The sequence below is a fragment of the Parambassis ranga genome, chromosome 15 (genome assembly GCF_900634625.1).
Source record: "Parambassis ranga chromosome 15, fParRan2.1, whole genome shotgun sequence".
Taxonomy (NCBI): Eukaryota; Metazoa; Chordata; class Actinopteri; family Ambassidae; genus Parambassis; species Parambassis ranga.
In genome coordinates this window covers 1,319,399-1,340,226 of record NC_041035.1, presented here as the reverse complement: position 1 = coordinate 1,340,226, position 20,828 = coordinate 1,319,399, and positions in this window count along the sequence as shown.

The following is a 20,828-nucleotide window of genomic DNA, read 5'->3' as shown; positions in this document are numbered from 1 at the left end:
CTCTACTTTATATTTCTCTACTAAGATAAACTAAGAGAGTGCATAACCAAGAGACTACAATAAATATACACTGCTCAAAAAAATAAAGGGAACACCAAAAAAACATCACATCAACGTGAGCTCCTGTACATTCTGTGGTGCAACGTGGCATTGGTGGATGGAACAAGACATGATGACCCAGATGTGCTGGATTGAATTCAGGTTTGGGGAACAGACAGGCCAGTCCATAGCTTCAATGCCTTCATCATGCAGGAACTGCTGACACACTTCAGCCACATGAGGCCCAGCATTGTCATGCATCAGAAGGAACCCAGGGCCCACTGCACCAGCATATGGTCTCACAATGGGTCTGAGGATCTCATCCTGGTACCTAATGGCAGTCAGGGTACCTCTGGCTAGCACATGGAGGGCTGTGCCTCCAAAGAAATGCCTCCCCACACCATTACTGAGCCACCACCAAACCAGTCATGGTGGAGGATGCTGCAGGCAGCAGAAGGTTCCACACAGCATCTCCAGACTCTGTCACGACTGTCGCATGTGCTCAGTGTGAACCTGCTCTCGTCCATGAAGAGCACAGGGCGTTAATGGTTATTCTGCTAACCTTGGTGTTCTCTGACAAATGCCAATCACCCTGCATGGTGTTGGGCTGTAAGCACAAGCCCCTCTTGTTGTGGATGTGGGGCCCTCATACCACCCTCATGGAGTCTGTTTCTGACAGTTTGAGCAGAAACATGAATATTAGTGGCTGCTGCAGGTCATGCTGCAGGGCTCTGGCAGTGCTCCTCCTGTTCCTCCTTGCACAAAGGAGGAGGTAGCGGTCCTGCTGCCGGGTTGTCGACCTCCTACAGCCCCCTCCATGTCTCCTGGTGTACTGGCCTGTCTCCTGGTATCTCCTCCATGCTCTGGACACTGTGCTGACAGACACAGCAAACCTTCTTGCCACAGCTCGCATTGATGTTCCATCCTGGATGAGCTGCACTCCCTGAGCAGCTTCTGTGGTTGTAGACACCGCCTCATGCTACCTCTAGGGCTGAGAGCACTGACAAAATGCAAAAGTGATCAAACATCAGGCAGAAAGGATGAGAGCAGAGAGATGGTCTGTGGTCAGCAGCTGCAGAACCTCTCCTTTATAGGGCTGGTTGATAACTGCCTCTCATTTCCACCTGTTGTCTGTTCCATGTGCACAACAGCAGCTGAAACTGATTCACAATCAGTGTTGCTTCCTAACTGGACAGGCTGATACCACAGATGAGTGACTGACATTGTGTTGTTGAAGTGTTCCCTTTAGTGTTAGTGTTGAAGTGTACCAATGGGATGTGTTGCTGTTATGTATCCCAAACATTCTGACAAATATGTGTGGGTATATATTTATATATATATGTGTGTGTGTGTGTGCTGTACACACAACAGTAACATGAACTGCAGTTCCTTGAGTTGGCCACTAGAGCTTCAACAGGAAAAGCAACTTTTTTGACTTGGTGCAATGTTCGACCAAAGTTCTCCATCCACCACTGTTCCGCAGGGTCGTTGTCATCTAACACTACTGTGACTGGAAATAGAAATGAGCCAGTGTTTTTTCTTGTGTCATGTGACACTTCATGAAATTGGATCTCTACACCCCCAACTGGTGTCTGCGCTGCCATGTTTGCATTTTAATGTATAGGAAACATACATTTGCTTGCACATACAAACACAAGTGTGTGTGGAAAGTTTTGCTGTCCAAACTCAGTGAGTGATAATGACCTTTTAAATTGTAACTCATAAGGCAATATGTATCCTATTCTACCAATATAATCTGTATTCTGAAGTGAAATGAGTCTTTACAAGTTGACAACCAGCCTTCAATAACCATAACCATTTATCTGCTTTTGTGTTTTCTTTAGTGCAACGTTTTACTGGCATTGGGGCAAGTTGTTGCACCACAGTCTTCATTTCATTTGGTCATGAGCCCACTTCAGATCACGTGAGATCACGAGGGGGTGACTGCTCCTTATTTGCCCCCTTGGGGGAAACTAATCTTAAAAATATCCTGTAGAGTGTTACACCATTATTGTGAAATATTTCAGTGTGCATGACACTAAAGAAAAGATAGTCAACGTTCTGTAAGGTAGGAGTGTCCTCTTTGTTTAATCATAGGATCTAGGAGACTTTTCCTAATGAAGTCAGTGTTTAACTGGACCCACTTACACTGTGAGTGGTAAACTGTACAGGTCACATCCCAACACTGCTTTGAGTGTCAACTCTCCTGCCATTGCCCATATCCTAACATGCTTTCACTGTCAACATTTGTTCTTCAACCTTGAGGTATTTTATCTGCCTTCAGATCCTGATACCAGTAGCTTTCTGGTGTAGTTTGTACCCTAAACAAAGCCATAATGAGGGCAGTGGAAAAAACAGCCCGAAATGTTCAATGTCATTTTAGGTTTAAACCAGGGAGATGTACTTCTACGTAAAATGATCGGCTCTGAGGTAGTTCTGCAGATGTTCATAATGTGAGGATATTTGGATCAACCCTGCCTTTTTCAAGGGGCCAGCACAGGGTTAGGTTGTGGGCCCAGACAGTGTATACTGCTCAGGGACACGTTTTTTCTGCCCTGAAGGTTTAAAAAATGGACCGGAGCTACTGATGAGTTGCTTCAGTGATGGTGACAATCTGGGTGGCAACACACAGATTCAACAGCTCCACAACAGGTAGTGATTGACACAACAGGTTATATGTTCACAAGACAAAACGATCACCTGGCGGAGCCTTAGCTCTACACCCATACATCCTTTTTTCTAATTTATAAAATGGAATCATTATCACTTTGGTCAGTAGTAGCCACAAAGACCAAGTTTATCTAAGGTTATATAAAGACAAATGTGAGTAATCACTTCCTCAGACTGTTTCCTAACATAACATCACTAACTCTACAAGTGACTGTATTATTGAAGCATTCCGAGCTCCTCGTACAGAGTGAGAGGGACGTTAGTGTGCAGTTGACCTCCCAATGATTCAGCGGTGTGGAGGTCGATGCAGCCTCCTCAAGATATCAGGTCACTACCACCTATCCTCCCAACTGTCTGCAGCTTAACCTGTGGTTGATTCAGACCTGAGGTAATGTGCATGGTCAATGATATATATAATTTAATACAGCCTCTGTCTGCCTGTGCGCGCGTGCTCGTGCACGTGTCTGAATCTGGTGAGACGTGTCCCACTGCTTCATGGCTGTGCGCCGGTCTCAGGACGGTCTCAGCTGAAACATTAATAAACAGGATTAAACCGGAAGTTCTGCCCGGCTTCACAATAAAAGTATATAATCTTTTATAAAGTAGATAATGCCGTGCAGTATGTAGATTTAGTTGTAAAATTATGAATATGTTGAATTATCCATGCTGTTTTTGCTGTGTATATAACTGTTAATGTTCGGTATGATCGGGAAGCAGCCGGAAGCGGCGCTGGCTGCGGCTGCAGCTTGTTTACCCTGACCACACGCCGGTCCGTGAAGGGGGCCGGACTCCGCTGCTCTTCCTACAAAAACCTCCAGAGGTGACAGAGTTCGGCGGCGGCTGCGGAACGGGTCTCTGTCGAATAAGAGGACAAACTCAAGGTATGTATGTTGTTTCCTTCGAGCTTTACTGTGTCCTCGTCTCTTTAACTTCCCGGATCCGCTGCCGTCGCTCGGAGCAGTAAGTGCCCGGCGACGGCTTCACATTGATCTGGTGTCAAACATTCAAGTCATAACGACTTTAATGCACATTCATCCTACAATACACATGACACAGAGCAGCGCTGCTCCGTGAGGGGAGGCGGTCCCGGCGGGTCAGCCGGGCGGTGGAGCGGTTCCGCTCCGGGCGCAGAACCAGACCAAAGTTTCAGGGCTCGGACATTTGACCGTCTCTGCACACGCTCCGAGCTTTGACCACGGCCTGCCCTTCACTGGAGAACACGCTTAAATCCGGATGGATCCGACGTCAAAAGCAAAAGTAATTTACTAAAGTAACGACTTGGGTTCTTCTGCTGTTCTGAGAGACGTAGTGTTCTGAGGGTGGTCGAGCGGTCCGACACACAGAGGAGAGTTACAGTCTTATTACATCCTTTAGAACCACATTAACCTGATAAAGGTGAAACTTGTGAAGCGATGTTTTCTTCTCATTGAACGCGCGTTTCCGCGTCTGTCTGAGGATGGAGGCTGGTGGAGCCTTCAGGCTGCTTCATCATAAGAGACATGCTTTAACCTCAGTCATCTGTACCAGAGTTCAAGCTACTAACACAACCCCTGGTTTAAAATGTCTCTGTTAGCAGCAGGAGTCAAATACTACTGTTTGAGAAGTAATCAGATTACACTGGGCATTCATAGTGAGTTTACAGAGCCTGTAAGTCTATATATAGCACTTAGTTCTGAACTTTTTTGAAGTTCAACTAGGCTACACCAAAAATACTGTGAAGTGTAATCAGGTCACACGTTAATGGAAATCTGCAGATTAGTGGAACAAAGACATAAAAAGGTAAAGTTGTGTTAATGCGGTTCATCAAACGTTACAGGGTGCTACACACATGTCACTGTGTAATCCTACATGGATAATCTGTAAGGAGTTGCCTTCTGTATGTGTGGCTCCTGGGCCTGCCTGTTCACTCGTCTCTTTCCTCCCTTGGGATGAAGGTCACTTTGGTTCCCAGGCAAGAAATGAGTGTGTGTGGAAGACCGAGGAAAAGCGCTCACAGCGGGGAGAGGGTGAGTATTCCACAAACCAGAGCTAAGTTATTAACAATATCATATCTGATGTTTGGTGCTGATGAGATTATGCACTTAATTGGGGAATTATGTAAACCAGGTCTTATGCCAGATTACACTGGGTGCAGTCAAAGATCTGTGGAGCCTTTGGATTGTTGTAAGGTCACTTTGTCAACCAGCAGCTGAAAGAAGGAAAGTCGTCCATTGTTGCATCGTCACGAGTGGCCCTGGTCGTTTTCATACTGAACATGAGTTGTTGCTATAGAGATTACACAGGAAGAGCTTTAGTTAGCTCAGTGCAGTTTGTGTCCTTTGTGCATGGTAATGTATGTTTGTGTGTGTGTGTGTGTGAGCTGGGTTGTTTGTGTTGATCTAGGCCTCTGAGTTCTTTGTGTTTGAGGAGGGGTCTCCGGCCTCGCGGGGCTGACCTCAGGGTTGCCATGGAGATAGCAGGAGCCACTTCCTGAATTCTCCGGCCCATCCCGCAATACATTACAGGGCGAGGGGGATCAGGAGGCGAAGTCATGGAGGAGTGGAAACCAGGGAGGGAGGCAAAACAAATTCACTTTAATGGAGCTGTTTTAAGAGGGTAGGACACGATGCAGCCAAGCTGACGTGGTGCCGAAGAAATGAGCGAGTTATAATTACACAAGTTAGTAAGGTTTCACGTAGAACCTTACCTGTTATAAGCAGACACACATAGGTAATGAATCTTTAGCACAAGTTAACAATAATAATAATATATGTTCAGTTGATGATAAAGTTACAGATGATACAGTACAATAAAAAGCACCAAGCTGAAACAGTTGCCTGTTGCTTGGCTGCTTCTGAAGTTTGAACATCCGTCTCTATAATCACTCTGTAACATGTGGCACACATTGTTTAATTATTACACATGATTGCAAATTATTGCTTTTACAGGAAATTATTGTCTGTGTGCTGTAAACTTTGGACCGTTAGCTTGGTTGTAGCTCTGTACACGAGCGATTGAAGTTACAGAACAGTCCGAAACCTGTTTTTAATTATTCAGTATGAATCCACCAATGTTAGCGCTTAATTCAGTCTGCCACTCATCACCTGAGGGCGTCTGGGAACATTAACCTGCCGATTCTGTCCTTCAGGAGTCAAGTGTTAATAATCAGAGTTGGGGTTTTCCGGGCCACCGGCTCTGTTAGTATTCAGGACCCTGATCGGAACATCCACAGGTCCGTTAAACTGCTGACAGAGACTGATGCACAAGGTCAACTTGTCAGAGGGAGCTGAACCGGGGGGGGGGGGGGGGGGGGGGCAGGATCTGTGCTATCAGATAAAGAGTGGAAAACTCCAGCTACACTCACACTCTGGACACTGGCCACCACCAGTGATGAAGATTAGAAACTTAATTGTAATCTGATTACAAAGGTACTTGTTTAACTTGGATTGTAATCTCATGGAAAGGTATATAGAGGCCAGTGTGGTGGTGAAGGGTGATTTTAAGTTTTATGTTTGTGTTAGGGGAAAGGCTGTGAAGGATTTTACGGATCATGTATTTTGGGTGAACTGCTTTAACTTTTGGAGATTTTCGAGCTTAACTGTGGAAAGTCTTTACATCAGAGCCGTGGAGGGAAACCTGTAAATGTAAAATCCCTAAGCTAAGCAGTAACTGGCTAAGTGGAGCTTGACAACCCACAAATCCAGGTATTGAGTCACCAATTACCCTGTGGATACCAGGGTTTGTGACTTCCTGGTAGAGGGGGCTGTGTGTCTGGCAGTGAGCGGGTGTATATGACATTAAATCTGTCCCTGTTGTCTGATGAAGTCCTGCAGCTCCCTGACTCATACTTGTTTTATTACTTAGAAGTGCCATAAATAGAAAGTTTTGTGCCTAATTTTATTTACAAACATTTCATTGAATTTTGTATTTTAATTTAATTAATTATTATTTTTAATTAGTTTTATATATCCTGCTACATTTAAGGCACAGTGATAGTGTGGTAATGTGATGACACACACCTAAAGCACAGGTAATAAATGAGATTTTTAATACTCAGCTAAAAGAAAAATAAGAGTAACTGAAATCCCATTAGTCAGTGAATTGTTCCATTTCCTTGTCAGCTGCAGCTGTGTGGCTTCACTCTTGGTGGTGGTTGCCGTGGACTATGTGTTTTTGGAGATGCCTGTCCACTGTGCACTGTGTATGATATGCAGCCAACATGAACTCCACAAGGAGTGAAATGATGTTCATTCATCAGCTCAACAATACACCGAAAACTGTTTCACATGTACGAGAAAAATAAAAAACAGAATAAATGGTGCCTATAATCCAAACAACCTTGGTCAGCAGAGTACATTATACTCCAACCCTAAGGTGATAAACAGAGGAGGCTGCTGGACTTCAAAGGCCCACTTTAGCACATTAGCACAGCCAGAGGTCATCTGAAGTGCTCAGGGCCTTGATATGTGCACCTTTAATGGTGTTTGACGCACACTGTGGCGCTCTCATTGTGTAGCTGTATTTGTGATGGAAGAGAAGTGCCTCTTGAGTGGATTAAAGAACACAAAGACACGGTGCTTTAAAACTTCCTCTGTAGCATTTTTAAACATGAGTACATCACCCCTGAACTCACCGTCACCTCTGCATATTTACAGTACACACCTCTGACCATGACAGATGGCTTCTTGCTTTGCACCAGTCATTTTTGTAGTACTAGAAATCTGGCATAATCCTCACCCTGCTGCTTCCTGTTCCAACTATATGCAGGCAGTCAAAAGGTTCTTCTTTGGTTTAACCTTGAAGACTGTGTCTGAGTTTTAGTTTGGGAGGTGCGCATGCTTGAAGGGATGCGGAGTTCGATGTTTTTGTAGAGGCACAAGTATTACCAGGAGCTGCATCTGCATTCTTTATCAACATGGCTCCACCTAGATATTGAGACAGCTCACTGTGTGAGTACTTTTACTTTAATACTTCAACACGATTTTGTGGCATCCAATAGATTATGGGGATTATGTGCTGCCACCCTTTTATAACCAACGGTGCTGCAGAATATGAACGGAAGTGTTCTAACTGTGCCAGTTAAACAAGGGATACAATTAGTTATTGATCATTAGATAGGAGGTCCTAAAGGGCATTGATGATTTTACAAATGCAAAAGTCCAAACATATGGAATTTGGAATTTGAAAAATTGGCATTTGAGTTTAACATCTGAGATGTTTAAGATTAGGCCGGAATGTTTCCACATGCTTTATCTAAGATGATAAATAACTGAAACCAGGACCTTTCTTAGATTCTTCCTTTTTGGCTGCCTTGAGCACCCATACTCCATACACCTCTTATAGACACATCTGAACTCCTTGCATCAGGTGACCGGGCTTTGTCAACGACGGTTGATTTTACTGCAATACAACTTCTGCATGATCAAAGATGTTGTATTAGCGACAGAAGCGTTCACTTCTCCCATCATCCACACACACAGCGAGCACTGACGCCAGTGATCAGTCAAACATCTGGGTAACTTTGCAGCAACCATATAGAGCAACATGACACAAAAGTGACACGTCAAGTCAAAGTCAGTGTTGCAAAGACCTTTAGAATATCAGCTATGCTAGTTGTTATATATGTCTGCTACATGTACACAACCTATGGGCGAGCTCGGTTTATTCTGCCTGTTGGTACTGCCCCCTGGAAATACAGCTCAAATCCAGAGACCTGAGGCCAGACTAATTCTTTCTATAGAAAAGAAAAGCACTTGGACTACACACTACAGAGAACAAAATGTACGTGTATACAGTCTTGTGCATGTCTACTTACTTATCTTCTAAGCAGGCTTATGATGGACTTTAAAGTTATATAACAACTACACTACTACGTGTCCATGCTGTCTGTGTCCACATCTTGACCTATTCAGTAACGACCCAGCAAATGTCTCACTTCTGGTTACATTAGCTGCTTTCTGTCTGAACATATCTTAAACCTAGGAAAATGACCATTTCAGCTAGGGCTCCAAAAGACACCTCCAACCTTTGTGCTGAGGTAGAACCCCGCTTGGTGTTTGGTGCCCCCCCCCCCCCCCCCCCCCCCATGTCAAGAGTTGAGTTTTTATCTCAGCCAGAGCTGCTGGCTGGGCTGCATGAAGAAAAGTGTCGTTTAGTCATGCAGTTCTCTTTGGCTGATAAGACAGGAGCCATTAAACAGCCTGTCTTTTGTTGCATTTGGTTTTGACACTTTGGGCACACAGAACAAACCCGGCCAGCGTTTTCTTCCACCAGTCTGTTAAGCAACGCTGCAGATAGTCAGACCTGCTGCAGACACTGTGAAGAAAGACTGAGAGTCGTGTGTACACCTGCTTTTCTTTTTCCTTCCTCTTCCCTCCATCTTCCGCTTGCTTTCCTCCGTTGCTCCCTCTTTGCTCTGTGTGTTAGCTGGTTGCCAAGTGCTAAGAATCTGGGGAATGCAGGATTGCAATGTTCTGATAAAGTTTGCTTTGTTCCCCAAGTGACCTGAGAGAGAGAGAGAGAGACAGAGGGAGAGGGAGAGAGAGTAGAGTACCCACCAGTTTACACACTGACTTGCACATGAGCATCTTGATATTCTCTGAAGTGTGCACAGACATCCTTTGAATCATCAGTCCTAAGTTAAATAACAAACCGTTGGATTAGCGGCATTCCTAAAGCATTATCTGCACCCGCATTGTCAAACCATCCATTAAGCCTCTGTAGAACAGGCTGCCTGTTAGTAAAGAGCACACAGGGTCAAAGGATTACACGATGAGCACAGCAGAGATTTGTCATGTCAGGTAGAAGCTGTTATCATAGATTTACCACACTAGGAAACATATCTTTAAATGCTGCATGAGTTCAACAAAGCCAATCCCATCCAACTCTAAAGGCTCATTTAAAAGCAGCCAACAAATGCATCCTTCTTCTGCCTGCTAACGAAGGACGCATCAGGAGTCTGTGCATCAAAACATATATATTTTATATTATATGTTTATATTGTGCTTCCTAGATCCCAGAGTGGTGGGACTGGCTGTGTTACAGCCCTGCTACAGACTGGTGGCCTGTCCTAAATGTACCCTGCCTCTCACCAGTTGATGGCTGACAGGCTGCAGCCCCCACAGTGACCCTGCAGTACAGGACAAAGCAAGTTAAGAAAATGGATGGATGGTTGCTAGGCATTAAGAGCAGCAGATCCTGATTAGCAGGAATTCTCCTCAGACCGTCCTATTTAGCAACCATTGGAGGGACTTCAGCAGCCTAGGAAGGACACACTCCTCACACAGGGACAGTGAACAGAGTAGCTGGAAACACTTTAGCATAGTGACTGTAGCATTCACCTAATCGAAGCATAAATGCAGGCACAGCCAGGGTGTTCACTGGACTCAAACATGTTGGATTAGCAACCAACATTGACATGTCCACCATGGATACCTGCAGTTCCCTTGTCTGTGTTGGTCAGCAAGAAAGCTGTATGGATCTAGACTCCCATACTTAGCCTGTTTAACAACATGAACGTCCTGTGGCTTCAGGTTTCACCTTTATTCTCTTTGTATACGCTGGTTAAACAGTCCGACTTGCTTTACAGTAGCTTTAAAGCACAGTGAAAAGGGGGGGGGTGGCATTCCTGTCTTTATCTCAGCACAGGACGCACATGTGATTACATGCTCTCGCGCTACAGCTCTATCAGTCACATACACACACAAAGCCACATTCATGCCCTTGCTCACAAAGACACATGCGCCGTGCTCTCCTTTGAACTTGTCCTCTCACACTGTAAAGTTTTCAGGACAGTGATGCCATCCTGTGAATAAGCAGACACAGAGGAGGAAGAAGCAGGAAGTGAGCAGTTGGGTCGGGGGAGGAAGGTCAGATAGGGCACTATGGGAGTCCTCCACATTCATTTGCGTGTGAAGAAGTAATTAGATTTCTGTGTGTGTGTGTGTGTGTGTACACATCTCCTGAGCTGTGGGAGTGTGTATGATGGCTAAACAGAAAGGCTGAGTTGTGTTTACATGGTAAATATGTGTGTGGGTCGAATGTTAAGGTTGTGGAATGTCACATGCTGTTAGAATGCTTACTGGACAACAAAGCCAGAGAGAAAACATCGTGGAAACCGTTAATTATGCTGGTCGCTGCTCGGCATGGTCTGTGCTGTAAAACAGGAAGAATTGAGGCTACAGTGTGTGTGTGTGTGTGAACAGTGCTCAGGATGGCCAGAGAGATGGTAAACTGTCGGGGTTAACTCTTTCTTTTTAGATTAATCTGCAGAAACATTACACAGTTGTGGAAGCAGACATTAGACAAAAATGTGTTCAAGGTGACGTCCACCGGAGCCATTCAAAAAGCTTCCCAGCAGATCGTGAGCAAACTATTAACCCTTGGTTGCATCTGATTGGTTGGGCTGTCTGCTCTTGGATTTCAAACTTGACCTACATGGTGGCATGTTTGGAAATGTTCTGACTCATAACTTTAGGTTAATAGGTAATAATGTGAAATTATGATCAAAACGCCCGCCTATGGTGACAATTGCAAGAAGTGACTTTTTACCTATAATGTGCATATTTTCCTTACTGCTAGCTTTTACACATCATTAGAGGTTTGTCTTTCCCTCTGCTGATCACTGCCACTCTAATCAATACATGCCGTCCCACCAGACGTGTCCCAGCAGTGACTCTGCTCTGCTCCACAGAAGACACGTGCAGAGTATATTCTGGGACTCAGTTGTGGTCAAGCATCATCAGCTCCAGCAGACAGGAAATCAGCCACCCAAGCAGCAGGGAGAATGCGGCCGATTTTCAAAATAAAACCCCACACTTGAAACTATGCAGCTTGGAACACAAACAGAACAATATATAAATGCATACAACTTTGTGGATTCAGTTGCAGTTCATTGCAGTATCTGTGTGCACAGAGGGTGGACGAAAGGAAGACGGATGTAAAAGGGTGGCAGTAATCCTCCTCCTCCTCCTCCCTGGCTTCCTGCTGATTTTTGATAACATTTTTAAACTTATGTAAAGGCTGGAGTCGAGCACATACACTGCATGAAAGTGACTTTTACATAAAGTCCATGGTTGGGACAGGCAGTGCTTGGAGCGCTTCCACTCCCAGTGGGACCTGAAAAAACCTGGCACAGCCGGAACATGGTGGAATCCCGGTCAAACTATCTTGTGCATAAGGGTACCATGAAAAGTCCACACCGTAAATACTCAGCTTGTATTGTGTGATAGTGTAAACAACAGAGACAAGCAGACTCAGTGTAATCACTGCAGACGCAGTGATAACTACCATCCAAACGGCACCATCCTTTAAACTGCACAGCACCGAATAACACTGGGATGGGATGGCCTGCTGCCTGCTGCCATCCCATATCACCACCAAAGAGCTGGATCCAAACAAAGTGCTGTATAAAAGCTTATGTTGACAAAATTCTCTTGGAATGGTTTATCTTATAAAGTTTCTGGGTCAGGTTTGAGTCTAAACAGCACAAAAATCACCGTGATGAAAAAGTGTTTTTTTAAATTATTATTGCTCAGTAGTCTGTGTCTGTGTTTGTAGGAGCTTCATCTTCCCGGGCCGGTTGGCAGTCAGGGCTACTGTAAACATCCTTGACTGGAAGCTGGTGTTGGGTTCTGGGGCTTTCAGTCGGATGTTTGCAGCAGCCAACTGCTAGTACCATCGCCACCCTCCATCTGAAGTGTACTGTCACGTCATGAGCGCACCCCGCTGTGAGTACACCAACCTTTGCCCCACTGAGGCCGTTTGATCAAGGGGCATACGTGGATTACTAGATTGTTGGTTGTTGTTTGAAAACACGCAGCAATGTGAAAATGGCCGGCTCTATTCAGCTCCCAGTGGATGGGAGAGGCTTCATCCTCCCATGAGACAGAGAGGGGGAGGGAGGGGGAGGGAGGGGAGAAAGAAAGAGGGGGGTGAACATACTGCTGCATAGTTTGCTTGAGATACAAAACGGGGGAAGTGGGTGGAACACACCCTACAGGACCACAGACAGGGAAGGAAGGAAGGAGGGGAGGAAGGAAGGAAGCAGACATTCTAATATTAAAGGCTCCCCCACCCCCATGTTCATCCTACCATGAATGAAAACATGCTGTGCCTCTTGCAGTTTCTGTTAAAACAGTCTCAGCGACCCTTCCTTGGTGCCGGAAAACCCAGGAAATAGACTGTACAGCTCACAAAAGCAGGCAAAAGAGTCTCCCCAAGCAGCCTGACGATGGTGCCGCAGCATGTTTGTTGCATTTCCACATAACTAAATCCTGCATCCGTTTATTTGAAGAGGGGCAGCTCAGCAGATTTCCGGCCAGATCGGTCCCAGGAGAAGAAAATGTATATTTAGGTAGGATTTTTTTGTTCAGCAGCATTACCAATGTCACTATATACAGGACTAATGCTGTAATAACATTGAATGACTGCCAGTGTTTTCTTTTCCGGTTCTAAGATCAATGATGGCGCTCTATTCCTAGATCAATCACCATCGCTGACAAAAAGTATTGAACTAAACATGTGACTGAACATGTAGCTGCTAATGCTAGGATTAAATGAGCAGGGTTAGAAAGAATAGGAATACTTACTGGAACCACTGAGAAGAATCTGGGCAATGCACACTGAGGTGTTACCACGGTAACCATATACAAACATTATAATGTTAATGGAAAAAAAGACAAATGACTGAAAGTTGTTTTGGCTGAACTCACATGTAGTGTCGAACATTTGAACCTGTATAAAGTTGACCTTTTGACCTCTGAGTAAAGGAAGTGTAAACATCCTACACTCTCGGCGTCTGCCCCCTGGTGGCCGGGAGTGGGAGTGTTTGCACTGCCTGGCTCTGAAACTCAACTGGAAGAATGGAAAGTTACAGATTTTACTGTCACTACGACTAAAGCCTTTCTATGTACATATATCTGTATCCTGTTGCTGCTGAAATTCTTTTTAAGTCAGAAATCAGCGGGGCCACACAGATACATACACAACAGTACATTCCACAGGCCTGCTGTTACCTAAAGCATTACATTTTCCCACAGACTGTCTGCAGTAATAAATCTGACTTGATGCAGCCTGTAAATAGAACCCTATTAAGAGTTTTACTTAAAGATTTGTGAAGTTCCTCTGACATCCTCAGATGGACTGCTGGGGAATGTTTGCCATTCGGAACAGGAAACAGGGAGCGGCTGAACTCTGATTGGCCGGCATGGCCTGACCCAGCGACCTCGGTCATGGAGGTCCCACAGGGGCTGGGACACAAACACACACACACACACACTCTTAGGAGCATGAGACATAGTCCAGAGAGTGGAGTTCCAGGGAAAATAGAGACCAGAGGAAATGGGTAGAGTAATGATGGAAAATGACTTATCCTGGTAGTACAGTGATGTGTTTTCCTGTGTGTGCAGAAAATCTACAATAAAGAGACGACATAAGTGTGGTGGTTTTTGTGTGTTTTGCAACTGTAGGTGATAATTTCTTCTGACTCGTAAACGGGAAGTTGCATCACTGGGCGTTGCCTGTGTATATGTACCATCAAGTTACTGTAGAAGTGGAAATATGCATTCATACATTGAACATATGTTAAATGGGATGTGGCTATTTTAAGGAGAGTGATCACATCTACCTGGATGACTAAGGATTTTCATCGACATGTTGCCCGATGGGAGTGTAGCAAAACAGAAAGCCATTGTTAAAAACCAGCTCATCTGGACAAGAGTTCACCTAAAAGCAGGTCCTAGACTCCCAGGTCCACCGGAAGAAGGTTTTGATGAGGTCTAAACTGAGCATTTTGACACACTAGATGTTATACTGATGTGATCAACTCCAACAGCACATCTGAAACATTCACAGCAGCTTTAGGTTTGGTGCTCACACAATCAGCCTGAGGGGAAAAAACACGTCTCTCAGAACAACGTTTCATTTGTCTGTTCACTTCATTAATAGACCTACAGTTTATTTGAGCGCGGGTCAGTTTTGTATTTTTAAAAAAGATCAGCAGAAAGTATGTGAACGCTGGACCCACCATTTACTAAACACTGAATCTCTAGGCCAGTACCTGAAGCTCCTCCCACAGGAGCAAACCATATATGGTCATGATCAATTAAGACCACAGTCAATATTAAAAAACCCAACATCAATGCATCCAGTTACTATTCCCAGTGTTCCCACACAGACACACACTGCCGGTCGTTCATGGTTATTTATAAGATTATTCATGATAATAGCAGGATGACATACAGGTTAGTGGTTAGAAGAGAAAAACACAAGCTGCGGTGCTGTTTTCTTCTTTTGTTGGACTAAATGCAGGCAGATGACAGCAGTTTACCACATCTGCCTGCATTTAGTCCAAGGGTACAGCCTGGTTAGCAGCCATTCATTAGATATCTTTGTAAACACATAAACCAATTGAATGCTGTCGTTTCTATTTTGTTTCCTAACTGTTACATTACATTACATTACACTGAGACAGTGTTGGAGTTACTGTCAACCTGACAGACTGACAACCCTGAAACAGAACAAAACAAAACAAAACAACTTTATGGGACAATTAGTTACAATTTAAAATGGTAACACTACATTTATAGAGCACATTTACTATTATACGAGGAACAGTGTATAGTGTATACATGTATACATTGTTGCTGCATAAGTCTCATCAAAAATGATCATCATCAAAATGGCATTATTACGTTAGCTAAATGTGTTCTTTGTATGTCTATATACAACCCACAGTTTTCCGCTCTTTAAAAAGTGGTTGTAGTTATTCGAGAACTCACAGTATTGGACTAAGAGAACCCATTTCAGATCAAATAAGATACAAGAAAAATATATTAATATATAAATAAATAAATGTTTAGGTATAGCCTGGAAACAGAGCCTGCAGTACAAGCAGCTGCCACAAGATGGAACCAGAGTATCACATGTCATCCATCACTGCAGCACACGATCAGTTGAATGAATATAAGTGATGACCTCTGAGAGTCCACACAGCTGATATGTAGTAGCTGAGCTGGGTCAAAGCTGGTAACAGCTATGACAAATAACATTCATAACTTCCTGTTTTGTGCATCTGAGAAACAGGACGTGCACTTTCTGTGTCTGTACCAGTTTCTACCACAAGCGACACAAAGCAGAGAAAACCCCCGAAACCAAACTCTTAGTCATCCGAGACTGAAACTGAGACTCGGTGCATGCAGGGTCAAGCGCACTCACACACAGCAGTGTGTTAGTTTCAGACATTACGCAATACAAACCAGCATTATACTGCATCCATGCTCCGCTGACTGACTGACACAACAATAAAAACACCATCCTAACTACAGCATCAGCAGCCAACCATATTTTTCAATTAGAATATTAATTTATATATAGGATGATCGTGCAAGAAATAAAGTTTATTCTAAAGATGGTGGTGCATTTCATCTCTTCATGTAAACAAATATGGCCTGAGGGAAGGAGGAAAAAGCACTAAAAGATGTCTGAACCTGTAGAGAGCTGCAGCCGTGTGAGAGGAGCATTTGTAAGAGACACGACAACTGTCAAATATGTCACTGGTGTGAATTTCGAGGTTATGGCTGTAATTTTGTTGAACTGACATATGAAGTTAAACTGACATACAGTCTTATGCACTTGCTGAGCTTTTGGAGCAGGACCTTCACTTTAACATATGTTCTACTTTATGGAAACAGAAACATTTTTATTGACCCAACAATAACATTTTTATGTGCATTTAAACAAAAACAGGCACGTGCATAAATGTAGGCACCCCAAAGAAGAAGTAGAGCTTCTCTTTGCTGCAGTAACAGCCTGTGGACGCCTCCTATAGCCACAGACAGGCCCTGAAGTCTGGCAGGTGGTATTTTGGCCCATTCCTCCAACACAGCTCCAGGTCAGTCGGGTTTCTTGGCTTCTGTGCGTAGACAGCCTGCTTCAAATCAGTCCATACATTTTCAGTGATGTTAAAGTCTGGGGGCTGGGATGGCCCTTCCAGAACATGTACTGGTGCTTCAGCATGAATTCCTTGGTGGATTTTGAACAGTGCTCAGGATCATTGTCCTGCTGGATAATCCAACCCTGGTGTGGCTTCAACTCTGAGACTCACTCTTGAACATTCTTGTCAAGAATCTTCTGATACTGAGAGGAATCCATGTGGCCCTCAGCTTTAACAAGGTTTCAGTACCTGTGCTGGCCACACAGCTCCAGAACATGATGGACCCTCCACCAAATGTCACAGTGGGCCGTAAGTTCCTCTCCTGCAGTTCAGTGTGTGTTTTTCACCATGCCTCCTCTGGTTATAACCAAATAACTCTCTTACTCTCATCTGACCACAGTATGTCTTTCCCAAAATGCTTCCTCAGGTGACTCTTCTTGATGAACACTCAGGAAAGGCTTTTTGTGCATCACTCTTCCATTGAGCTTTTCCTGGTGTAGAGTATGCTGGATTGTTGAACGATGAACGCCACCAGCAGCCAGATGTTCTTGTAGTTCTCTGGAGGTGGTCTGTGGCTGGTCTGTGATCATTCTAACCATCCTTCACATATTTGACAGCTGTTGTCGTGTCTCTTACAAATATAGTACCATAAGGAATTCAAGATTATTTGTTTGACACCACGAACTACAATTCATATTTTATCCAAACTGGGAGACTGGAATATGGTGTCTTTATTTCTAATTTCTGTATATTGAATTTTGTTGTTTGTTTTTTTTTTTAAATGCATTAGACAATTCCAAACTTAAAAGGTAATGTGCGTAACTTAAATGAAAGATAAAATGATTTTTAGATTGTTTAGATGTATACTATAATATGTAATAATAATATTACAGTGCAGTCAGACAGAACATGTTATTAGTTTCATTTTCCTCCAGTTGTTTGGCTGAGTCAACCACACACAACAGCCTATAATCTTAAAGACCTAGTAGTTTATGCAAATAAGACGAAAACATCTGTTTTTTGGCCAAAGAGGCAACGGCTGTGTTTTCAGACAGGACGTGCTGTTGTGAAAAATAAGTGTTCTGGTGATTGACTGGTTTCCAACGGGGTCTGAAGACTCTCTGTGAGGAAAGAGCAGAATATTGAGAAGTATCTCTTTAAACACACAGCAGTGTGCTGCAGACCATGCTGGGAGGAAATGGAAGACGACAGGACAGGAAGCACATGGAGACGCCATCTGTTGTTGGGCAACAATGCAGCAAAAAAAGAAGTGCAGAGCTAGAAACACAAGAACGACATCAAGCAAAGCACAGACAGGAACACAGGGTGAAAGAACAAGACCATAGATGGATCTGTAAGGAAGCCGAGGAACATGTACACCAAACAAAATAAGGGAGGATGTTTTCTCAATTGTCATAATCACATATAATAGTAATAAAATGACATGTGTTGGTCATTTCCATGGGTTCCAGGATTTTCATCAATAACATTCCTTGAATTTGCAATTGTGTCCTATTGAACCACTAAAAATGTGTGTGTGTGTGTGTGAAATGTTTGTTAGTGAAGTAGGCACTGGACTTATGAATATTTATGAACCTGACTGTAGCTGAGTGAAGTGTCAAGTTTCTCAGGCACAGCCGTGTCTTCAGATGAGCAGTCATCATATTTTGGCTTGAAGCTGTGACCTTCTGTTAGTTCTACGGGGCAGTGTGGACTGGATCCAGCTGAAGGCCTCTTTATATTCATCTTCATATTTGGACACTGTAACCTCAGTAATGACATTTTGATTTTCTACCACTCTAATTCAGGAGCCATTCTGCATGTTTAGGAATGTTAGCTTCACAGCTTCACATCTTCACTTTAATACTGCTCATTAGCACTGTTAGTCACTGTGTTCTGTGGGTATTGCTAACTAGCCAGATTAGCCATTTTTAGCAATACCACAAAACATTGCATTGGTTTTTGTGCATGGATACAGCATGACAGTATATACAGTATGAAGCACAGAGTGAATGTTATATTTATAGACACAAACAGAGAAAGGGTGTGCTGTCTCAGCTGCACTCGTGCTCCACCTCTTTACCTGTATTTGGAGTTTAGGTGGTGGTGTCGCTGCAAACCTTACAAGCATGTAGTTGATTAAATTGTGTTCGGACCTGTATGGATAACATTTTGTTGCCTAAAGCCTTCTCTTTTACAATGCTCACTGTAAGGTGTCACTTCTAATACCTTCAAAAGATGGTGGGATGTAGTCTTTTGACCAGGGTTCTCAAACTGGGGACCATGAGCAGGAATCTGAATACATCATGGATTTTTCCTAGATAACATATCTTATTTTGGAAGGGAGTCATCGTGTGCTACAAATCTGAATCCAGCTAGTCAGTAGTAGATTAATCTCTCCTGCCTCATTTACTCAGCCACTGCAGCAAAGATGAGCCACTGGATTGACTGGACTGCCATCACTGAGGAAAGGTTCAGTAGGAGCGTGATGGCTTACCCTACTACAGAGCTGATGTTCTTTGAAGAGCGTTCAAGTCTTACCCGCTTATCTTCCAATTTCTTTGTGGAGGAAAGTCCTCTCATTGAGCTCTTCAGTCAGTTTGCTGCTCACACAATATATAGCTCCTTCTTCACCGAGGGCTGTAATCCTATTATTCAACTGGCAGATCTGCTGCAACAGATGTGTGCTTTGTACTGGAGAGTCAGAGTACTTCTCCGTGTCCTGGTTCTGGGAGGCATCACATGGTTGACTGTAAGAAGCTCCAGAGGCAGCTGAATGATCGACAGCACGGCTAAACTGCAAAGTTAACATGTCAAGCTTTTGGACCAATAAAAAACTCACAGTCTAAGTTAACCATTTTTTAAATGGACAAGGGTCCTATACATTTTGTAGAAGTTCTGTACGTTTTTGCTAGCATCATCCGAAATACTCCAAGGCTAGACACTGTGTTAATGTCTGTATTTTTGTAAAAATGCCTTCATTACAACAATTATTAAAGGCAACACATCAGGCACCTAAGCTGAACTACCCACAATGCACCACGTGGTCTGTTCCCTGTTTTAACTTTTGCAAAACAGGAAGATTTTATTTGACTTTTTAGATTTTTGTCAGATGCCATTTTGAAAAAAAGCCTTCTTGGAACCAGAGGTAGAGGTTTAGAGGTGATGCTGCATTGTCACTGTTCCACCAAACCTCCGCCCATTTCCAGATTGAGCCAATCGCTGCTCTGTTGGCCACCTGCCGTGATGCTATACCTCCACCTTTTTTAGCCGATGGCACTTTTGGGGAGCTGTTGTGGCGTCCAGCTTCCTCTGTGGCAGGTACGAACAGTTGACTTTCTAAATGTGGCTCAAAGCTCTCTCAGTGTTTAGATGGCAGCCATCTTTCCACAGCTTTGCTGACAGTGTGGTTCACTTCAGAGACTCGATAAAGGATTGGAAGAACTGTGCACATTTGGCTGACACCAAGCAGCAACCTCCATGGCACTGATAGGTTAAAACAGCATGCGATAGGTGATTCTGTACTAGTATGCACATCATGTATTGAATTTGAGTGTCAGGTAAACATAATCTTGAACCTAATAAACTGATGATAAGCAGAACCAAAATGTAGGTTTTCCAATGATCTAGCACAGCTACTGCGTTTCACCTGTCAATTAGTTTAAAGCCGTTTTCTTTGTTTCGTGATGCATCTTAACAGCATGTGTCACCGATGTGCATAATACTATTGCATTAGTTCCACTCAGATTATCGGTTCTGACATGTTTCAAACGTCAGGCAGATAATCTGAGTGTTATTAAGTCTTTATAAGTGAACGTCTAATCCTCCTATTTAAAGGTTGTATCAGACAGTCTACCTCATCCAAACAGATTATTCCATGCTTTCTATAAACACAACCAGATGACAACAAATCTTAGTCCACATCCCTTTTATTAGAGCAAGTGTGGTAAAGTTCACATTTTAGGGCAAAAGTCCAGTTATTGTGTTCTGACTATGCTGAAAAAAAAACACTGCTGTGTCCATCAAGCATAGTGGATATTCCTCTATTAAATAATCACATTTTACAGAAGCCAGATATACAAACAAAGTTCAAGTATTATATTCTGAACCTCTCAATAATACTCATACTGTGTCTATAATGAAGACAGTCATGTAAATATCAAAATGCTGTACAAAAAACAGGATGTACAGGAACTAAGCATACAGG